Raw genomic sequence first — 13,743 nt, 5'->3', positions numbered from 1 at the left:
GGAACACCATATTTATCTGAAATACTGTCTCTACCAAATTTGCTTTGTCACTTTAATTTTATGTCAAAACAAACAGAAAAAAAGCTAATCTTTAAAGCAAGCATTTGCTAAGGGTAGATTTCTTCACTTTGGCCCCATCATGGCCCTTTGAGAGACACAAAGCAATGCTGGGAATCATGACACAAGTCACTAATATGACATGCCAGTAGGCTGGGCTGTCATTTCCTAGAACCCAGCTCTCAGGGCTTTTCTTTGTCTCTGTTCAGTGACCTCTCTCTGCCATGTAGTGAAAAGGATGTGGGGAGAGAGCTAGGGGGAGGTGATGGCATGTGTCACATCATCATAGATTTGCTGCTTTGGTCACGTTGCTCCAAAGTTCCTATCTTCATAGCTTCTGGTGAAAAAGGTACCAACCCACCCCTGCTATAGGAAAAGTCCAGCCAGAAATAAAGAAACCGAGGAAATGGGTGAGACAAGAGTGCTCGCAGAAGAGTGGGCTTTTGTTTGCTGCTTCGCTTGCAGTGTCAGGCCCTTAGCTGCTGCCTCAGCAGCCTCCTCCAGACTGTGAGTGCCACACACAGCTGACAGAAGAAGGGCGAGCTAGGCAGGCATGTGTGGGGCGTGCGTGGGGCATGCATGGGGAATACAGCACCGGAACACTGAAAAAAATGAATCAGCAATAAACAGAAAATCTTTGAAATTCTATGTAAACGATGGGGTTGGGGGTATTCTACTTCAAACATGACCCCTGGTCATTTGAGAAACCAGCAGGTCTCTCTGACTCCTCCCTTCTCCACACACACACAACCATCAGAGAGGTGGTCCCCTCCCTGAACACACTGCTGACACCAGGTCAAGGAGAAGCTTCCTTGCCAAGTCACCCTATGTTACTATTAGCTCACGCCTCTTTGTCCAGTCATCCTTTGCCACAACTATCCACTCTCTGCAAAACTTAAACATAAAGGCACGTGGCCTTCCCTCTTCCTTTGGTCCTCATTGAAGAAGGACCTGAAGTTTTGTGAAGTTTGTGTTGCCTGAAGTTTTCCAGTCAAGTCTGTGAGCTTTTCCCTGGTCAGATTTTTGTTTCAGGTGCCCCACTATAAGCTCATCAGTGGCAACAAGAGGAATCCACCCTCCCCTACACACATCAATGGAATTAACAGAGGCTTGTATATTTTAGCCCAAAGACACACTGATCAACTCCTGTGTTGTGCCAACACTAAAAACTGCTTGTATTTTTTAAATTAAAAGTATGGAGAATATTGTTTTACCATTCTATATCCAGAAATTTTATTTCACTTTCTAATTGTACATTATTTCTTAAATTTCTATTATTTATGTGTATATGTATGTATGTGCACATGAGTACAATGCTCACAGAGGCCAGAAGAGGGCATCAGACCTCCTGCTGCTAGAGGTACAGTAAACAGCTGTCTGTCTTAGGGCTGAGAACTAAATTTCTTGTCCTTAATCACTATTAACCACTGAGTCATCCATCTCTCTAGCTCTATAATCATGTTTTCTTAAGTATATAGACAAATCTGGCCCAAATAGTACCACATTATTCCCAGTGCCAAGAGTGATAAATTCATAAGCCACAAACTCAATTGTATGGACTATACTCAAATACAGAAAACTCAAATTATCCTTTCCACTTGGAAGAAATGAAAACCTTTCAAATGGTGGACTCTCGGGTCTCCAAAAAAAACCGATCAGGTGCAGAGTAGATAGCTTTGTCAGTGAGGCACTTTCCTCCCAAGCATGGAGAACAGATCCCAAACGCAAACACCCATGTTTAAAAAAGCATGCATGTTGGGGCACACAGTTGTAATCCTGGTGTTGGGGAGTCAGATGGGAGGACCCTGGGGTTCTCTGGGTAACCAGTCTAGCCTAACTGGTAAACTCTAGGTCAGTTAGAGATCCTGCCTCAAAAGAGCAAAGTGAACAGAGAAGTGATTAGATACTGATGAACAACACCCAAGGTTATCCTCTGACCATGACCTCCACATGTACACACACACACACACACACACACACACACATGACAGAGAGGACCAATAGGCTATCCAGGCTCAACTTATTCTTTGGACCCAGGACAGACATTGCCTGCACAATGATCCCATCTGGCCATGTCATCTCAGTAGCTGGCCAGCTGCTTAGGACACCACACCGTTTAAGTCACTCCAAATCTCTCCTCAAGTATTTTCCCCTCTGCAAGCAGATCTGTGGTAGTGTGGCTATTTTGTCATGGTGTAATTCCACCTATTCCTCCCATTGATAGGTGCAGGGATTTGTTTTGTTTTTTGCGACTGGTTTTATCCAGATATAATTACGAAAAGCAAAACAAAACAGTGGTGAGCAAGCTCTCTTCCCTGGGATGATTCAGGAGCAGGGTGGCATTTTTAGAGCCTTTTATTGCATTCGAAATGCAAATACCATAATTTAGCCCCATGGGGAAACACACCATATTGTTACAATTCAGATTACCTACTATATTGAATCAAAGGATGTCAGTAAAATGATAACATATTTGAGAAGTAGTGACATGAAGACAGCCTTCTAATTTCTCATTCAGGGATAGGGACAATAGTTGCACAGTGGAAGTCGGTGGTCCTATGTGTCTCATAAGCCACAGGTTGCTCACCATGGACACTGCAGGAAGGATATATCCCCCTCTACACACTGTCCCAAGCACTGTGACTCAAGTCCCTCTTCAGGTAGCTCCAACCCACTTTACTGACACCAACTTACACCATGAACAACCTCCAAGGAAGCTCCACCTTCACCAGACTACGCTGTCTCCTTGCGAGGGAGTAAACCCCAACACCCTCCCTTTCGAACACCCTCCCATTCTCTCTCACTGCTAGGCAAAGCATTCTAGAAACGCTGAGCTAGTTTTGAGACACTGGGGTTTTGTCTACATCCAACTCTGTCACCCCACGAAGGAGCCTTAAACTGAGAGCTGCATGATAATCTCTGCCGCCTTGCACAAACCTGTGTGGCCTTCACCATGTTTCTAACCCTTTTGATATTGTTTCCTCTTAGGAGAACTGAAGACAAAAGAGATAACGATGCCTTTGCTATTTCCTTTTTCCCCTTGGGTTCAAACAAAACAATGAATAAATACGCCCTTTGAAAGTTTTGAATTTAGCCTTCCTTCCCTTATCTTCTACAGTGACTATATTCACATACCAGTCTTTAAACGTCTGTGCAGGAAATTGCCTCAGGAAAGGACAGAGCAGAGCTGGCTGCACCACGCACTCTGAGCTCCTCACATCTCCTCCACAAGCACATGGGGCTTCCATCTGTTTGATGCACAGTTTCCTTATGGCTTGTATGCTGAATTTCCCCATGGTGGTGCTCTTGGGAGGTGGTAGCTTTTCTGGGAGGAGGCAGTTAGTGGGAGGTCCTTTAGTCACTGAGGACTGTGGGAGCCCAATCCCCTTCTCTTACTTTTCTACTTCATGGCCATGAGACCATCAGTTTGCTCTACCACATGCTCCCCAAGATCACCATCCATCCACACCCCCAACTAATGGCCTAAAAGCAAGTAGTCTCCCCAACCATAGGTCGGAACATCCAAATTCATGAATGGAATTAAAACTTTTCTCTTTGTACATGAATTGTCATGAATTATCTTGAATAGTGACAGCTGACTAACACAGGTTCCGTGTAAGACCTTCTTTGGGAAACAGAGTGTTCCCACAGTAGATGAGGCTAGAAAACCACTATGAGCTGTTTAGGCTCCAACATTGTGGGGCTGGTTTCACCTAAACTTAGGTCACAAAATAATTCTTCCATGTAGCTATTGCTCAGTGCATCATAATCCCCTTAGAATGAAACAGGTTCAGAATAACAGCAAATGTCTATTTCAATGATCTAAATGGGGCAACCCTTTATGCTATAAAAGAAGCCAAGTAGCAAGCCGGGCGGTGGTGACGCACATCTTTAATCCCAGTACTCAGAAGGCAGAGGCAGGCGGATCTCTGTGAGTTCTAGGCCAGCCTGGTCTACAAGAGCTAGTGCCAGGACAGGCTCCAAAACCACAGAGAAACCCTGTCTCGAAAAAGCTAAAAAAAAAAAAAAAAAAAGAAAAAGCCAAGTAGCAACTTTTCAGCATCAAAAGGATCTTTCAAATGATGGTCACCAACTATGGAGCACAACATAAAGGTCTAAATTTAACAACTCCATAAACAACTCCTTTACATGCACAAATACAAAGGCCAGTTTTCAAAACTGCGCTGGTAAATTAAGTTGAGCAGGGGCATGGGAAAAGGGAAAATTAGAATGAAATACAATGTCTTATCTATATGAAAATGTTATAAATAAACCCATTGCTTTCAATGCTAACCTAGAGGGAACTAAGAGAAATAATAGTAGGATTGAGAAATAAGGGTAGAAAGGCTGTTTCTGAAAACGAGAGTCAGGAGTAAAGCAGCAAGAGCAATGACGTGAACTACCCAGAGTCCCAGTGATGACTTCAGTAGATAACACGGGTGTGAGACAGATATGAATTCTTGTCTCCATCCAATGTCAAGGTTACTATGGAATTCCATAGAAAATGACACTCATGCATCCAGAAGATGAAGAGCTGTCTTTCTGAGCTTGTGGAAATGATGAGCTGAGGGGCCACAGTGGACAGTACTAGGGAGAAATGCAACGGCTGGAGCAGGACACACTTGCTAATCTTAATAAACACATTAGTGGAGACAAGAAGCAAGGCCATGGTCATGGGTGGACAGAGGTCCATTGTTATCCCTGGCCTGGGTGTGGCACCAGCCTTACCCAGGGTCACCTAGAAGAGGCCACTGCATGCATTCCAAGAGTCACCGCTGCACCTGGTCATGTCCTTTGACTCCACTGGCCTGTTTCCACAATGTATGAAGAATTAAACCCAAATAATAGGCAGTATACACTTTACTGATTTCCAGTCCTTTCAAAAATCACAAATCACAACCCTACAGGGATGTTTGTGACCATGGATGTGCCAAATGCAAGCATTTTCATCAGTGTCTAATAAGACAAAGCTTTAATCTGTGTGTGCGCATTCCTGTGAGACCCAGGTGCACGTGTGTCACAGAGAACTTGTGAGCGTCAGAAGACAAGCTTGGGTGTCAATCCTCGCCTTGCACATTGTTGGAAATAGGGTCTCTTGCTGTTCACCCAGCACAGAGCAGGCCAGCAGCTGGCAAGATTCTTGGAATTCCCATCTCTGTCCTCAGTCTCTGGGATCATAGACAAGTGCTACCACACCCAGCTCTACTGCACGCTGGGGATTTGAACTCAGGCCCTCACACTTGCATGGGAAGCTTTACCCACTGAACCTGAGAGAACTTTATTCTTGTATATGGAGAGAAAGTAATGGGGAGTTACCAGTTGAGCTCAGGGTCAGCAAATCTGTAGAATGCAGAGGCCATTCTGGAGGTCGGGAGAGGAAAAGATAGGCCTTGAAACTAGAACCATTTCTCCCTAAGACTCAACTTTCTGAAGCCTGTTGAGATGGGTAAAGGTTGTGTTGGGGCAGGGAAGAAAATGAGACCCCTTTGGGAAGGTCTGGAAACAAGAAGCAACCTGCTCCTGAGCCAAGTTGCCATGTGTGGACCTTCAGGTCTTTCTGACGGACAGAAGGATACCCCAAGTGGCTCAAGATGGCAGCCAGGCCCACTCTTCACACAGCCTTTCCTGGCAGAATGTCAGCGGAAAGCCCTGAGCAGCGCACGGCCCACCCTCCCTCATTCTCCTCCACACCGCAGAGCCCTACAGCCTGCAGCGCATGTGTTGTTCTCAGATACGTCCCATGCCACGCTTGCGTTGACGGCCTAAAATCCAAAACCAACTGGGGAATGTGAAACACGGTGTTCTGGAAGTTGCTGTGTGGTGGTCCTGGCCTCCCCCAGCAAAAGCCTATGTCAATGAAAGCCTGGCATGAACACGGCACCTTCTAAGTCCTTCTAAGCATTCCTGGGCTTTTCGCTTGGTGATGACCAGATGAAACATTGGAAGAGTTTGCTTTCTGCATGGCTGGTGGTGCCTTTCTGGGAAAATTCCACATATTTTTAAGGCCTCTGACATGTGCAGGAAGCAGTGAACTTCCAGAGCAGTGTTTGCCAGTGTGGGCAGAAGCAAATGTGGCCTGGACTGAGCCATGGGAAACTATTGATATCCAGCTCTCCTGGCTCACAAACACGACCATTCGTACCGTTCAGCCTGTTTACCCAGCACAGAGGCCTACAAAAGCACAGAATGTGGCTGCCGACAGAAAGTCAGCTGCTGTGTGTGTTGCATTCTGGGAATGGGAGTCACACTCCCATTTCAATTTTAATTTGTAATGCAAATTTTAGTGCGATAATGTACATTAAAAAGTCAATAGAATACCTGGAACATCGCCACATCCCTGTACAACTGAGATCACCAATGTTACTATATGACTTCCTCTGGTTTTCAACACCGTGGACTAAAACAAAAAACTCCCACTGAAGAACAGCCTTGACAAGACTGTTACACCAAGTACATTGGGATTACATCTGCCCTCCTAGCACCCGAGTGTCAACATTTAAAATACATTTCCTATCATCACAAGGCCTTTCTCTGAAGTCATCTGAAGTAGGCACCCCTGTCCCCTGCAAGAGATGGCAGCATCCCCCCATCAAGGTTTGAGTGGCTGTTCACACTATGGGAAGAGCCTCTCCAAGGTTCTTACAAAGGAAAAGAGAGGGGCTGGAGACACAGCTCAGGGGGTAGAGTGCATGCCACACAAGTGCAAGTATGATCCCAGCACCCACACAAAAGCTGGGTGCACCTGTGATCTTAGCACCGGGAGAAGACGGTAGGATCTCTAAGGCTTGTTGGCCCAGCTAGGTCCAGGTTAGTGAGAGGTCCTGTCTCAAAAATAAGATGGACACAGTGAAGGAAGACATCCGGTGTCAACCACTGGCCTCCACACACATGTGCACAAACATGTGCATACACGCATGTATAACATGTATACATACAAATATACATAACACAGAGAGAGAAAATAAATACCCTCTGTATTTATTTAAGAGCAAAGTATCAATACCAAAGGTTAAGTATCTGGCCCTAAAGCAAGGGTGCCCATCTCATTCCTCTTTGACTGCTGTGATTTCTTCTCCATTTTCCTCCCCACCTTCAAGCAAAGCTGAGGTCAAATGTCACACAAAATTTAAGTGCAACTGCGAGATTTGTTCATTTAAGTTCCTCTGTTGGTTCCCTTGACAACAGCTCTAACTCTCAGAGCCTACCTCGGATACAGAATACTCCAGCAAGAGTTCTCTGGGGTTGATTTCTTAGAAAGCCCACAGTTGGAGCACAGTTTGTAAAACAGAATTTGAACAGAACATGTAATGACATTGACATTGTTAAACAAAGAACTCAAGTGGGCTCTTTGCAGACATAGACATATTTCAACCAGACATTTGGTTTAGCTGCCATGTTCTGTCAAAGGAAGCTTTGTCCTCCTGAACGGCCCACTCCTATCTCTCTAAAATGCTCAGGACTTTTCTTGGGTCACAATGAGTCTTAAGAGCTCAGAAGCAAAGCTTGCAGTCACAATGGTCCAATGATTGTACAGTGGCGTGGGAGCCACGAGGACAATTACTCCAGAGCCCGTACAAGACAATGAACTCCACAGCCCAAGGGCTCTTGTCCTCTGACTTTCCTAGGGAGATTAAAAGGCAGGTACTCACCCCACGTAGAAAGATGGCAGACAAAGCTGTCTTGTCCAGCCTGGTGGAATCTTTCAGAGTTCCTTACAGGAGCATGAGTGGCTTAAAGACAGGTGTACCATTAGAAAAGTTCTACCTCCGGTCAATCTTTTATCTCCTTTTCGTGTATGTATGTGTACGCTCCTGTGCGGGAGGATACACATATGTGTGTGCACATATGTGTTTGTACATGAAGAATCCAGAAGACAACTTCAGACGCCATTCCTCAAGTGTCATGCTGGGTTTCTTACTGACCTGGAATGTGCCAATTAGGCTGGGCTGGCCGGCCAGACAGAGGCCAGGAATGTGCTCATCTCTGCCTCCCCAGCAGTAGGATTACAACCATGGGCTGCCAGAGCCAGCTTTTAAAATGTGGGTGCTAAGGATTGAATTCAGGTCCTTGTACTTGTAAGACAAACCCTCCACCAACCCTCTAACACTTTACCCATGAATATTTTAACATTTTAAAAACCCATGTGTAGCTGAGGCAAGAGAGACCTCAGGGGGAACCTCAGGGGGAGGTCACAAGATGGTATGAGTCTTAGGACCCTCCCTCTTCCCATTGTTAACAGCCCATTACCACATGCTATGTGCTTCTGTTTATCTTGCTGCCGTGGCATCACAGCCACTCTGCCCCATAATGAAGGATGGCATGTTAAGCCAGGAGGACACATTAAAATGTTCAAGTAGAATGCAAAAACTGAGTGTTGGTGTGTGTGTCACACCAACAGTCCACATGGGCACTGTACTTGAGAGCAACAGTGATGCAGCTTTGCATCAACCAGTTGGCCCGAGAAGCTCTACCTGCAGTCTGTCTGATGACTCCAGCAAGAGCCACACTGGTGATGTCAAGTGCAGCTTGTCCCAGCTGATAGGCCACGGGTCCAGGCCCAGGCTGTGGGGAGCTAAACCTTTTCTTGTCTCCTTGATAAGAGCAACCAAATTGTGCCTAGAATTCCATGACACTCATTCCAGCAGCAGAGCAGAGAGACACAGAACACACACAGGGAAGCATGAACACAGGCGCAGGGCAGCTCAGTCACAGGTTATCCCAGCACAGCATCAGAAGAGATGGAAGAATGTGTAACCCTGTGCAGCTATGTCAGAGTCCCTCTCAGAGCATCGCCTCTGGGACAGCTGCTGTGTGCACAGTCCCCAGCACACCCCTGCACATAAGCTTTGGGCTGAGCACCAGCACTGTGATGTCAGTGACTCTTCCATCTTGGGGCCGTCAAAGCTCAGGTATGGACAGGCTCAGAGGTGATAGGATGAGCTACACAGAAAGTAAATAGCAGAGACCGAGTTTGAACCTCAGCTAGCAGACCTTACATGTATCAGAGGGAGATGTCTAAGATTCAACCGTGATTTCACCATGGCCCTGCCTTGACGACATGCAGGCAAAATCATGACCAAGATTATCTTATCCAAATGCCTTCTTGGTAATGACCCTGGGAGTCAGCACACCCCCGTGGGGTCTCCTCTTTCTAACATGTGCCAGTCATTATAAATCTTAGCGAGCAGTCATGAGGATTCAATGCACTGCAAGGCACAGTGGCTGTTGCTCCATCAACAATGACCCCCAGTTTCCAACCACCCTTGCTAATGGTCCTTGAGAAAACATGGTTCAAACGGTACCCCTCGGGCAGGAGAGATGGTATGAACCTCTAAACCCAGCACAGGAAGATCAAAGTTCAAAACAATGAGGGGTATACCTTAATAACAGACTGGGGAACCTGAACACCTTTCTAAACTATCTGCATTGACTTTCCAACCCTGAGTGTTGGGCAGTGATAGGCTTTTAAAAGGCACTTATAGAACTCAGCTAAAGCTGGGTCCTTGTCATAAGAGTAATTTCTACAAGGCCAGGCCTGCCATCAAAACTTCCAGCCTCCCGGTCCTAGTGTTTGTATGTAAGTGGCCCTAAAGCAGTTCTTCTAAGTGTAGAGTCTAGCAAGGCTGGAAATCCAAACACTGTTGATGAGTGATGTCACTCACTCTGTGACCTATGTGCCCTGTGACTGTGATACTGGGTGAACCACGGACTCTGTGAGTCTGGCACTTGGCAGCATACTCGTTAACTATCATGCAGGATTGCTGTTGGACTTTTACATGTCCTGGGAGTTCATTCGTGTTACAAAGACTGTACTGGAACAGTAGCCTTGCATGTCTCAGATACAGCGGGGAAACTGAGGGAAGACAGCTCTTTATTCTTGGCTGGGTCATAGAACACTCTCCTTTCTAAGTGCTTGACTATCTTCCCTAAAAGCTCAATATGGTGAAATGATTAAGAGACACATTTCTTGAAGGTGATTCGGCCCCAAGGGTGGGGCCCTCATGACAGGATCATTGCCCTTCTGAGAGTGTCCCCTCTCTCAGCCCAGCATCGAGGTGGTCATCTACGTCTCAGGAAGCAGTTCTCACCAAAAGCCACGAGTACTTGCACATCGGGTGCCACACTGAATGCCACAGCTCTTTAACTGCGAGGAATCAGCAGCTGCTCTTGGAGCCTCCAGAGCTATGGTACTGTGCTATAACAACCCCCACTAAGATATCACTGTAACCAGGCCCTGATGCTACTGAGAACCATGCCACAAACGCAGCTGAGCATGGCCTGGCGGGGTGCAGTCATGCAAGGATCTGGCACCAATGATGGCAGAGAAGCCATCGGAGAGTCCAAATTTGGGATGGTTAATCTCGTCAAATTGATGAACTTGATACCCATTTAGCTCCTATATTGACTGCAAGTCATTATGGAAACAAATCTCTAAGGATATCTGTGACTTTGTTAACTGAGGCGGAAAGACCTACCTTAAGTATGGGAGACTCCATTCTACAGCTGGGGAACTAGACTGAATTAAAGAGGAGACAGTAAGCTGAGCCCCAGCTTCACTATTCTCTCTTTTCTGACTGTCGAGGCAATGTGACCAGCTGCTTCATGTTCCTGCTGCCATGACTTTCCCTCCATGACATGCTGTACCCTCAAACTGTGAGCCCAAATAAACCCTTCCTCCCCTCCTCCCTCTCCCCTCCCCGCCACTTCATTCCTTCCTTCCTTAAGATGTTTCTTATTAGAAGGTTAACTAAGCCGGGGCGGTGGTGGCGCACGCCTTTGATCCCAGCACTTGGGAGGCAGAGACAGGTGGATCTCTGTGAGTTTGAAGCCAGTCTGGTCTACTGAGTGAGTTCCAGGACAGGCTCCAAAGCTACACAGAGAAACCTTGTCTTGGGAAAAGGAAGGAAGGGAGGGAGGGAAGGAGGGAGGGAGGGAGGGAGGAAGGAAGGAAGGAAGAGAGGGAGGGAGGGAAGGAGGGAGGAAGGGAAGAAGGAAGGAAAAAAGAAAGAAAGGAAGAAAAAAGAAAGGAAAGAAAGAAAGAAAGATTAATACAAAACTTGTTTTGTGAATGGAGATTTTACTTCCTCGGGCCCAACTCCCTATTCACACAATGATCCGGACCTATGTCACATCAATGAATGGCACACTCAGATGAATGGAAAATGACAATCAACCTTGAGCATTTGATTGACAAGTTGGGCAGTTTCACTCTGTGAAACCTTGAGAAGAGACAATGCATATCAATCTTCCCTGGTTTTCCCTTTTTAATCAGTTGAGAAACTAAAACCCTCAGCGAGCAATCGCATAAAGGGCTTATCCACGTTGTTCATGTCTTCCCCATCGAGCCATTGCTTTCGATTAGAATAACTGCCTTTTCCATTACAAGAAAATGGCATACACCAGGAGCTGTTGATAGTTGCATAACAAGGAAGACAGAGGTTGTTTCTTGAAAAAGGCATCACAAGCCCCTTCTGTTCAGGTCAACCTAATGTTTTGCCCCAGGTCAGAACACAAGCAGCAACAGAGATTCTGGGCTGGCTGCCAGGTGACATTTGTCACAAGCTGGGGGCTGCAGGGAATGACATCTTCTGAGTCAGTGGTTATATGCATGTAAACTAGAACCTCTGTGTGGGACTTGGAGTCCAGACCACTAATCAATAGCCAATAATTCCTTCTCTGAGGGGTCAGAAGTACACTTCAAGAAACTTAGCAGTCCCGACTTCACGTTACTGCTGCCCAGATATTTGCGAGCACTGTCCTACCAGCGCAGAGGGCCTGCCCTGCAACCGTCATCTCTCTCTTTGCAAGCTAAGTGCTACCTGCCCAGATCCTGCCTAAGTGAAAACAGTTGAATGCTACTTCATCTCTCTCCTCTGCTCAGCCTGCTTTGACCCCATCAGCTGGAAGTCATTTCTTCCCTGCTTCAGTTCCCACTGAACTGTGCTGTGTGTAGAACATCTGTCCTTCCATGTTGCATTTGAGAACGGGAATGCTCATATGTCCCCTTTCCTGCAGGGCCGGCTTCAGGAAAGAAGACTTCATATCAGACTCACCTCTGTATCCAGGGTGTGTGACAGAGTTCATCGGGAAGGAAATAAACAGGAAACAAAGGGACAAAGGAAGAAGCCAGAGCCTGTGTCCTTTCCAATAACTTTTATGGTTCTGAGTTGGCGAAAACAAGCTGAGCTTGCTCCACAGATCATTAGCATTTCCATATCCATGCTCAGCCTGCTAATAAAAGCATGCGCAGGATTCTGAAAGGCCCTATAAGAAGGATTTTATATCCTGGTTTTAGCATCTCTGGCATCTGTGGCATTTAAAACCCGAAAAAGGCGATTCCTCTGAGGTGTTGTTAGCTTTCTATGTGCCTTCAAAGCCACAGAGACAATGTGCTGGACTCTGCTAAGAATACCAGTTTCCTTTCCAGCCGCTGCAACACACACACATGCACACACACATGCGCGCGCACACACACACACACATGCACCCCTTAGCTACCACTGGAATTGTCATTTGCTTTGTATGCTTTCAAAGGCACTGTGAGAGCCACAGCCCTATGCTATTATTGGCGCTGCCCACTTCCCTGTGTGATATCAAAGAGCCCTCCAAAGTTTCTTTGTGTGCGCAGTTCCGTGTGAGCGCGGAGTGACGTGAACATTATATTTCTGGTGAAATGCCTCATCCACAAAGCCAACCCAATTTTTATCTAATAGTTTCCCAGTGAAGAAAGGTCCAGGGGTCAAAAATCCAAGCAGTAACCACCCCTATTTTATCCATGCTGAGAGAAAGAGAATGGTGCCTGCAGTGCTGTCAAATCCGAAATAATATTCACATATATGGTGGGATTTAACATATCAATAATCTCATGGTGGGGATTAAGATGCCATAGATATTTCCACTGAGTCATACATCAGCCAAAGTTCAAGCTCTCAACTTCTCCTGAACTGTGGTATCTGTTATGGTGGAATTCAGGCAGCCTCTAAGGCAAAGCATTCCCCTGCACCATGAACAGTCAGCACTTCTGATGGGTAGAGGGGGGGTGCCCTATGCTATGCTAAACATTTACCATCCATGATAACGGCAGCAATGCAGCTCAGTCTTTGTGATCACCTAAAGTACATTCCATGTGCCCTGGCCTATCCACATGCCATGTCATTCCTAAGGATACTGTCAATACTGCCAATACATGGGTGGGGGTACATGCATGCATAGTCTAAGATCCACGTTACTACTGCGTATTACATGTCATGCATTATAGATGCGCATGGATGTGTCTCTAGAGGGAAAAAGGGAAAAAGCAGGACATGGAGGTAGTGTTGGCTGAACGGTGACTCTATGCAAGCCAGAGCCAGAACTTCACGAGATGAGGAGGTCTGGACACAAACTCAACTCAAATACTTACAGATGAAATGCCTGGTCCTCAGTCCTTCGCTTTTTCGGTCTCCTGTTGCTAGGATGGAAGATTGAAAGGGGCACTTAATTCCGCCATTAGCAGCTCCTCTACCTTTCTGATGTGCACCATCCAAGTCCATGGAACCTGGGGTTTGGCTCTGTGTCCATCTCAGGACACTGGCACATTCCTTTCCTCCTCGGGATCCTGCATCTTCTTTCTTTTCTGACATTTAAATTTGTCTCATTTTTTTTATGAACTCCTTGAGATCGAAGTATTTTGATCATATTTACCTT

At 46.2% G+C, this 13,743-nt stretch overlaps 1 protein-coding gene across 6 annotated transcripts in view; it reads right to left on the bottom strand.

Annotated features, from left to right (window-relative positions):
* The window catches only part of Msra (methionine sulfoxide reductase A), a 321,992-nt gene that overhangs the window by 259,228 nt on the left and 49,021 nt on the right, over window positions 1-13,743 (bottom strand). The window contains exon 1 of one of the 6 annotated variants that reach the window (XM_057786130.1): window positions 13,460-13,481. The exons of the other annotated variants lie outside the window; for them this stretch is intronic. The gene's annotated coding sequence lies outside the window, so the exon portion shown is untranslated. Of the gene's footprint in view, window positions 1-13,459; window positions 13,482-13,743 lie in introns of those variants that run through there. 6 annotated transcript variants of the gene reach the window in all.

This window comes from Chionomys nivalis, chromosome 12, assembly GCF_950005125.1.
Source record: "Chionomys nivalis chromosome 12, mChiNiv1.1, whole genome shotgun sequence".
NCBI classification, from domain to species: domain Eukaryota; kingdom Metazoa; phylum Chordata; class Mammalia; order Rodentia; family Cricetidae; genus Chionomys; species Chionomys nivalis.
Note: the sequence above shows the minus strand (reverse complement) of the source record. Positions and strands in the feature narration are given on the sequence as shown.